The sequence below is a fragment of the Bidens hawaiensis genome, unplaced genomic scaffold (genome assembly GCF_021521415.1).
Source record: "Bidens hawaiensis isolate Kalapana, Puna unplaced genomic scaffold, B.hawaiensis_p1.1 tig00021180_1, whole genome shotgun sequence".
NCBI lineage: Eukaryota > Viridiplantae > Streptophyta > Magnoliopsida > Asterales > Asteraceae > Bidens > Bidens hawaiensis.
Genome location: NW_027493274.1, coordinates 21725 through 29279, shown reverse-complemented (window position 1 = coordinate 29279; position 7555 = coordinate 21725). Strand labels below are relative to the sequence as shown.

The 7555-nt window shown below is 45.7% G+C and overlaps 1 pseudogene; it reads left to right on the top strand.

Annotated features, from left to right (window-relative positions):
* The first annotated feature begins 4595 nt into the window (after positions 1-4595).
* Positions 4596-6480, top strand: LOC143562859 (mannan endo-1,4-beta-mannosidase 5-like; annotated as a pseudogene).
* Positions 6481-7555: the final 1075 nt, after the last annotated feature.

Sequence of the window (7555 nt, the reverse complement as noted above, 5' to 3'; positions counted from 1 at the left end):
TGTGACACCAGCCATTGGCGATCCTGCGCGAGGCCAGCAACAGACGTCTCGAGGGTAGGAACCTGGGAGTTTAATAACTCAACAGTTTCCTTGGTCTTTTTTAGCTCCTCTTTATCAGACGCTGCTGCCGCCAAAATTTTTTCTTTCTCAGCCTGCGCAGCATCAAGTGCTTCCTGGCTGGACGCTGCCGTCGCCAAGGCCTCATCTCTATCGGCCTGCGCGACCGCCAACTCCTTCTTCAGGCGCGCAACCTCGCTCTCCAGTGATGATTTCTCAGTGATACTCTGGACGATAGCTTGGTCACGCGCCTCCGCCTGTTGTTCCAAGACACGCACTCTCCGCGCGTACTTGGCAACTTCGGCCTCCGCCAACTGCTGCTTGTCCCGCGCAGCTTGGAGCTCATGCCCGCGCTTAATAAAGGCGGTGTTGGCACTTGCTCGGTTTTCGCTGAGCTCCGCCTGGAGTTTCTCAGCTCGTGCGCGAGCATCAGAAAGGTTCCAGGCGGCCACCTTAGCCTCTCGCTGGGCTTCCACAAGAGCATCGCGTACTTTAATATAATCACGACGAAGCTCCTGGGAGGCAGCAAAGAAAGCCGACCCAGCGAAAATATGGTCGTTCAGCAAGTCCGCGCGGGTGCGCTCCTCCTGATACCTCCTTTCAGTAGGAGGCACGGCATGAGCCCAGAAGTCCTCGCATACGCCCATGGATTGGAAGGAACTGTCTTCATTAATATTCCATCTCGGGCGGTAAACGTGGTCACTTCCCTGCAAAACACAAGAAATGTTCTAAGTCATAAAACATACTTATATGGAGGTACGCGCAGCGGAGCAACAAATTAAAACATACCTGCGGGGATGAAGCAGAAAAGTCAGCGCCAGCCCCGCCAGAGGTTTGCGCTGCGAACTCTTGTGGCATCGCAGGGCTGGCGCGGTCTCCCAAGGAGTCTTCAGCTTGAGCCCCCTCATCCTCCTCATCTTCTTCAATAGGCCTCTTCTCCTGCGACCTGGAGGGCTCCAAACCAGTATCGCGGGGAGGGCTGCGTGTAGGAGGAGGCGAGGGAGGTCTCGACGCCGCCAGTTCGGCGCGCAATACGGTTTCCTGCTCCTTGGTAATCCCAATAAGGGGAGACTCAGCACTAGCAGGAGCAGGAGCAGAACCAGCGGCGCCGGCAACGGAGCCAGGAGTGTCACCAGCAACTTGTGCGCCAGCTACAACTCCTATGAACAAATCAACAAGGAAAAATGGTTTATGACTGAATCCAAAAGAAAAAATTCAGAAGACAAATGGGCAAAACATACCTTGGCGCAATTCTGTTCGCGCGGCGAACATCGCCATAAAGTTCATTCTACCCTTTTCAGAGGGTAGAACAGGGGACTCCGAAGCAGCCCCCGGCGCAGCCTCAGCACCTTGTGGCGCCTGCGGCTGATCTGCTACCGTCGCCGGTCCTGCAAACATTCAAAGGAGCAAAGGTTTAATAATAATTCAATCAGATGAAGATAAAAAAAGTATACCTGTCGCAGGCGCGGCACCGCTTCTCTCTTCAGCCGCGCGAACGGAGGAGGTGACGCCACCATACCTCAAGTGGACAGGGGGTCTGCCCACTCTTACAGGCAGGGAAGCTAAAGAAACCTTGGTGGTAAACACCTGGGTTTCCTTAGGTCCCTTCGTTTGAGCATGGGGATGAGCGATAGGGGTGTCATCTTTCTTCTGTTTCTTACTGGCCCCTGCGCCAGATTTCCCCTTAGCTTTGCGTTTTAGTAGGGGCGCCTCCTCTTCCTCCTCCTCCTCCTCCGCGAGCTCCAGCTCGTAGTTTTCGAGCGCATCTGCAAATACAAGCAACACAACTGTTAATAAACTTTGGTATTCTAAAGGAATAAGCATAAGTGCGAAGGCTTACCAGGCGCGTCACTATCAAAGTCAAATTCCAGATCCACTGGGATGAATATGTCATCGAAGCGATCTGGGAAACCAACCTCCCCAGCGCCAAGCGCGACGGAGCCACCCTCCACTTGATCATCATAAGCGGCGTGGATATAATCCTTGGTGACTGCGCAAAAACAAGTCAAGTGATATCAGCAAAAGAATTATATTCGCGCAGAAAAAGAAATAAAGCAATGAAATAAACTTACACAACCCGTCGACTTGGATAACGAGCTCGAGCGCGCTGTCGGCCCACAACCTACTCATGCCGACTCCCACCAGCGCCTCCTCGCGAATTTTCTTGGCGGGGGATGGTTCGGCGGTCAGTTTCTTAACCCAGCCGCCGGTTGGGTTCTTAATAACATCCGCATCCGCGGGCGCAGAATCGATCGCGCGCATCGTCATGCGGATGGGGATTACACCAGCCCTGATGTAGAAGAACCTCTCAGACCAGTCATGAAGGCTCTTGAATGACACGGTGCTGCACTTAACCTTCTGACTGCGAGGAATAAAGGAGATCCAAGAATCTTGGATCTTGGGCTTGTAAAAAAATTGAAAGCGCCGAGGGGTGGGCTCCTCGCGCTGTGATTTGCACATGAACTCGAAATGAGTCATGCGCACAAGTCCAAACGGATGGACTTGGGATATATGAATCCCGAAAAAACGTAACACCGCGCCTACAAACCTTGTCATCGGGAGACGAAGGTTGCAGTGGGTGAAAAAGTGGCTATATAGGGATATATAGCCGGCAGGCGGGTCCGCCGCCGTTTGCCCGGCCTCAGGCAACATGCAGCCAAACAGGGTGGGAAAACCCTGAGAGGCGATGAGGCTGTCGAGATCGGCCTGCCTCAATTTGCAGGGGATTTCATTCCACCTTTTGGTGGCCTTGGTCCTCCCTACTTCCTCCGATGTGGTCTCAACAACCTTCTTCCCCTTCCCCTTTTGCTTCAATGTCGACATCACCACAGATTTCACACGGCGTCTTCGAGAGGCAATAGAGGTGATTGAGGGGCTAGACGAGTCTGAACTATCAGACATACAACTGCAGCAGCAAATAATAGAAGTTTCGAAACGATGAAAACACTCAATTCAGAATATGAAAGGCAGAAACTCGAAAATTAGCAACAATGAAGATGAAGATAAAAATTTCCTAAGGGCCTGCTTTTATAGGCCCAGGAGAGAGAAATGTGGCAACTGATCGGATTTCACACGCCCCCACTCGCAGGTGCAAGCCAACGAGGGCGCGGCACGTGTCCCTAACACTGTTGAGGGGACATAAAAATGTAACCGACCTGCCACGGAGCAGAATCGCGCCCCCACTCGCAGGTGCAAACCAATGCGAGCGCGACACGTGTTCCAGACAGCTGTGCGAGGGGACATGAAAGGCAACTGTAGCACCTCGAGCACACGAAACGTCTGACACGTTTACGGCGCACGTCACCACCAACCAACCACGTGTTTGGACCCTTCGTTTCAACCAAATGGATAGAACTTCGCGCAACGATGGAAAAAACCAGGAAAACGACAAAACCCCTTTAACAGGCCAAATCAGTAAGTCTAATATCTATCTTACCGCGCGCGCGCCAGATAAGACACACATTAGACTGGGGGGGCTTGAAGAGGTATGTACCCGCCTCAGCACCGAGCAAGGCGAGTCAACCCACAAGATAAAGACATTATGAAGGCACAAAGCCAAAACCTATGCGCATGGCGCATACAAAACATGCTCAGGCATCATATGCCCAGGCACACATATGCTCGCGCATCACATATGCGCGCGGCGCATCAGCGCGCGGCGCATATCACATGCTCGTGCATACCACATCTGCCCAGGCACACATATGCTAGCGCATCACATATGCGCGCGGCGCATCAGCGCGCGGCGCATATCACATGCTCGTGCATATCACATCTGCGCATGAAATATCTGCGCGTGAGAATAAAGAGAAGACCTCGCGCATCCTCAGGATTGGCGCATATCACACATGCACATAATCGACCTCGTCCTTATCCAAATCAGGATTAGGGCAACCTTGATTGTGCACGTCAGACAACCTTCCAGAAGGCATCTTTTTAAGGAGTAAGAATATGCTGATGTTGACAGCTGCCAAATGAAAGGTTGACAACCCAGCATGACACATGTGCTACCACGTGATTACAACCAACGAGAAAGCGCCAGGTGTCCCAGAGGACACGTGGCGCAGTGCGATTGGAGGAGGCCAACGAAGTTGAGCCCAACCAGTGGAAACCCTAGCACTATAAATACAGCATCAACTCCACTTTGATGACGGATTCATACTCAATCATTGACAGTTACAGGCAGTGATATCACATTCAATCATATTGAATTACATTCACTCACAGTCAGTTACATACAAACACACAGTCTCACAATCAGAGGGTATTCAGCTATTAAGAAATACTCTTGAGATTCCCTTACTCACACATTATCATCTTCTCCACAATATACTGATTCTCACGCCGGAGGGTTACCCCAAAGAGGACCCCTCTGTCCCTTTCTGAGGGGTAAGTAACGGCGCTGTTCATTTTGTAGGTGGAAGAACACAGATCCAGAAGAACCATCGGTGAAATAGTATAATCACACCCGAGGAAAGTAGATCTGCTACCAGCGAGTAGATCCACGTTTCTTCAGTATTTATATTTTTATTATAACTACCATAGTGGCCATCTTCAACCAAAATACGTCTCAAGTAGTGTTCTCTTCAGCTTCTTCCAATATATTAACTTTATTTCTATATTTAGCAAACTTCCTTATCCAAACCCAATTATAAATACCATCGTTTCCGAACATCTCATGCATTCAAATCCTACACCAACAACAACAACAATGGCTACTCACATCAAAGCTAGTCATCTTTCACAAAGTGTTATTGTTCTTGCTTCTATTCTATGCTTGTCTCTTTTTAGTTCATGCATCTGTGAAGCTAAAGTTAACGTCGGTGAAGAAGCTGGCTTTTTTCAAATCAATGGAGCTAACTTTGCTATCAACGGAACACCTTTTCTATTCAATGGGTTTAATGCGTATTGGATGATGAATGTAGCCACCGATCCAAGCCAGAGGAACAAAGTAAGCCAAGTCCTACATGACGCTGCAGATGCTGGTCTTTCGGTGTGTCGCACATGGGCTTTCACAGATGGTTCTGATGATAAAGCTTTACAGATTTCACCAGGAGTATACAATGAACGTGTATTTCAGGTACCGATCATCTTTTATTTTGTTAGCATAGTATTAGTATCGAAAGACTTTTTTACTAACGAAAGATGTGGTTCTTAATTTATACACAGGGATTGGATTGTGTGGTCTCGGAAGCAAGAAAATACGGTGTTCGGTTGATATTAAGTTTTGTTAACAATTACTAAGACTTTGGAGGGAGACCGCAATATGTTGATTGGGCTAGAAGCTCGGGTGTTCAGAACATTAGCGATGATGATTTCTACACGAACCCTACAGTTAAAGGGTATTACAAGAACCATGTTGAAGTAAGAACACAATTAAAGTTTATGTTTAATGAAAGATCCAAATATGTTTTTGTAGTGACTTATATATACAATTATGACTGCAGAGAGTTATTACAAGAATCAATACAATTACTAAAATCCCTTACAGCGATGACACTACAATAATGGCATGGGAACTCATAAATGAACCCCGTTGTCAAGTAGATTACTCGGGACAAATGGTTAATGTGAGTGAATATTGTAGTTATAATTTTAGTTGCATGAATGGTTAAATACGTACGAAGAATCAATATATGATTCTGAACTTATGTTTTTGTTTAGGATTGGGTTCAAGAAATGGCTGTGTTTGTTAAGTCACTAGATCAACATCATTTGTTGGAGGTTGGGATGGAAGGGTTTTATGGAGATACAATGCCCGAACGAAAACAAATGAACCCCGGATACCAAGTTGGAACTGATTTCATCAGTAGCAATCTTGTTAAGGAGATCGATTTCGCCACCATACATGCCTATCCAGATCAATGGTAATTATTAATAAGTACACATGACAATTAACTAATTATCCATATATGCAAGAGGGTAAATTTACCTTATGTCTTACTCAACTGTAGGTTATCTGCACAATGTGAGGATTTGCAAATGGCATTTATGCAACAATGGATGTCAAGTCACTACGAAGATTCAAGAACTGTCCTGAAGAAGCCATTGGTGATAGCCGAGTTTGGAAAGGCAAGCAAAGATCCAGATTACAACATCAACATTAACAAAAGAGATTCGTACATGAATGCCGTTTATAGAAACATTTATATGGAGGCAAAGAGTGGAGGTACGGTTGGTGGTGGTTTAGTGTGGCAGCTTTTGGCGGACGGGATGAGTTCCTACGATGATGGATATGGAATTATCTTGTCGGAAAACCCGTCCACTGATGGCATCATTTCGCAGCAATCTCATGCCATGGGCATTCTATCACACTTGTTAACAAATGGACCTCAAAATCATGTTGCTAAAAATCATGCCCCTGAATTTAAGTTTGATCAAGCTGGCCGGAGGTCCTTCATCTGTGGCAAACCTTCGTCATAGAAAAGGCTTGAGAAATTAGACAAGTCCTTGAGGCCGAATCCAAGATTTGCTTATGATCTCTATTCGTTATTGTTATTGTTACTTATTATTTGGGTGAAACACATGTTCACCGTGATGAATTACATATTGTGGTGTTTCTCGGTAACGGGACACTAATTACAAGTTCTACAATTTAATAAACTTACCTTTTGTTTTAAACCTATAATGGGATATATGAAGGATTAATCTTGAATATTAATAAGGTTAAGGGTTTATTATGTTATATTTATTTTACTTAATTGAATTGTAGTAGGTTTAAGAAAGGTATGTCTTAGAGAGCAAGTTTAATGGATCTATATATAGGGTCTAGATTATTAGTTTTATTAGAGAGAGTTAAGAGAGGGTCAAAGAGTCTCATCTCCATGCACGTTTGATAAGTTCGTGAAGTTCGTTTGATTATATGAAAAGAGTCGAGGGTTGTCTCCTCAATATCTCGTGTTAGTTTGTTTGATAAGTTCGTTTGATTCGGTTATTTGATCCGCCTGGACCAACAATTGGTATCAGAGCTTAGGCTCGTTGAGTACATGGTTCTGCACGGAAGACGAGTTGCAGAGGGAGTTCAAATCATTCGAAGTCGGTTAGATTTTGTTCTTTGTCGGCGGATTAAAGAAAAGTTGAAACTAGTAAGAATCATTGGTTTAGTTTGGAAGTAATATTGTTTACTTTGGGAATTGTTTGATCAGAGTTTGATTTCTTTTTATTTTTCATGGAAAGAATTAGCTTTTGTCCTGTAGTGATTGTTTGTGGAGGAAATTAATATTTTTAGTGATTCTTTTGATCAAATTAAATTTTCGACTTGGATTTTTGGTTGATGTGTGGAGGAGTTGCCGACAGAAATTGTTGAATACTAAAAACCCGTCACTAATCGCGTTAGGATTGTGGCATGGCCGGTGATAAAGAAAATAAAAGTTTGTGAGGTTTGGTTATTTATTTGAGATTGGTTTCGAGATCGGGAATCAATTCCAACTGAAAGAGCGTTCATAAAGAAAGTAAAGATAGGAAAGAGACGATGGAGATTGGAGGACTTCCGGTATTA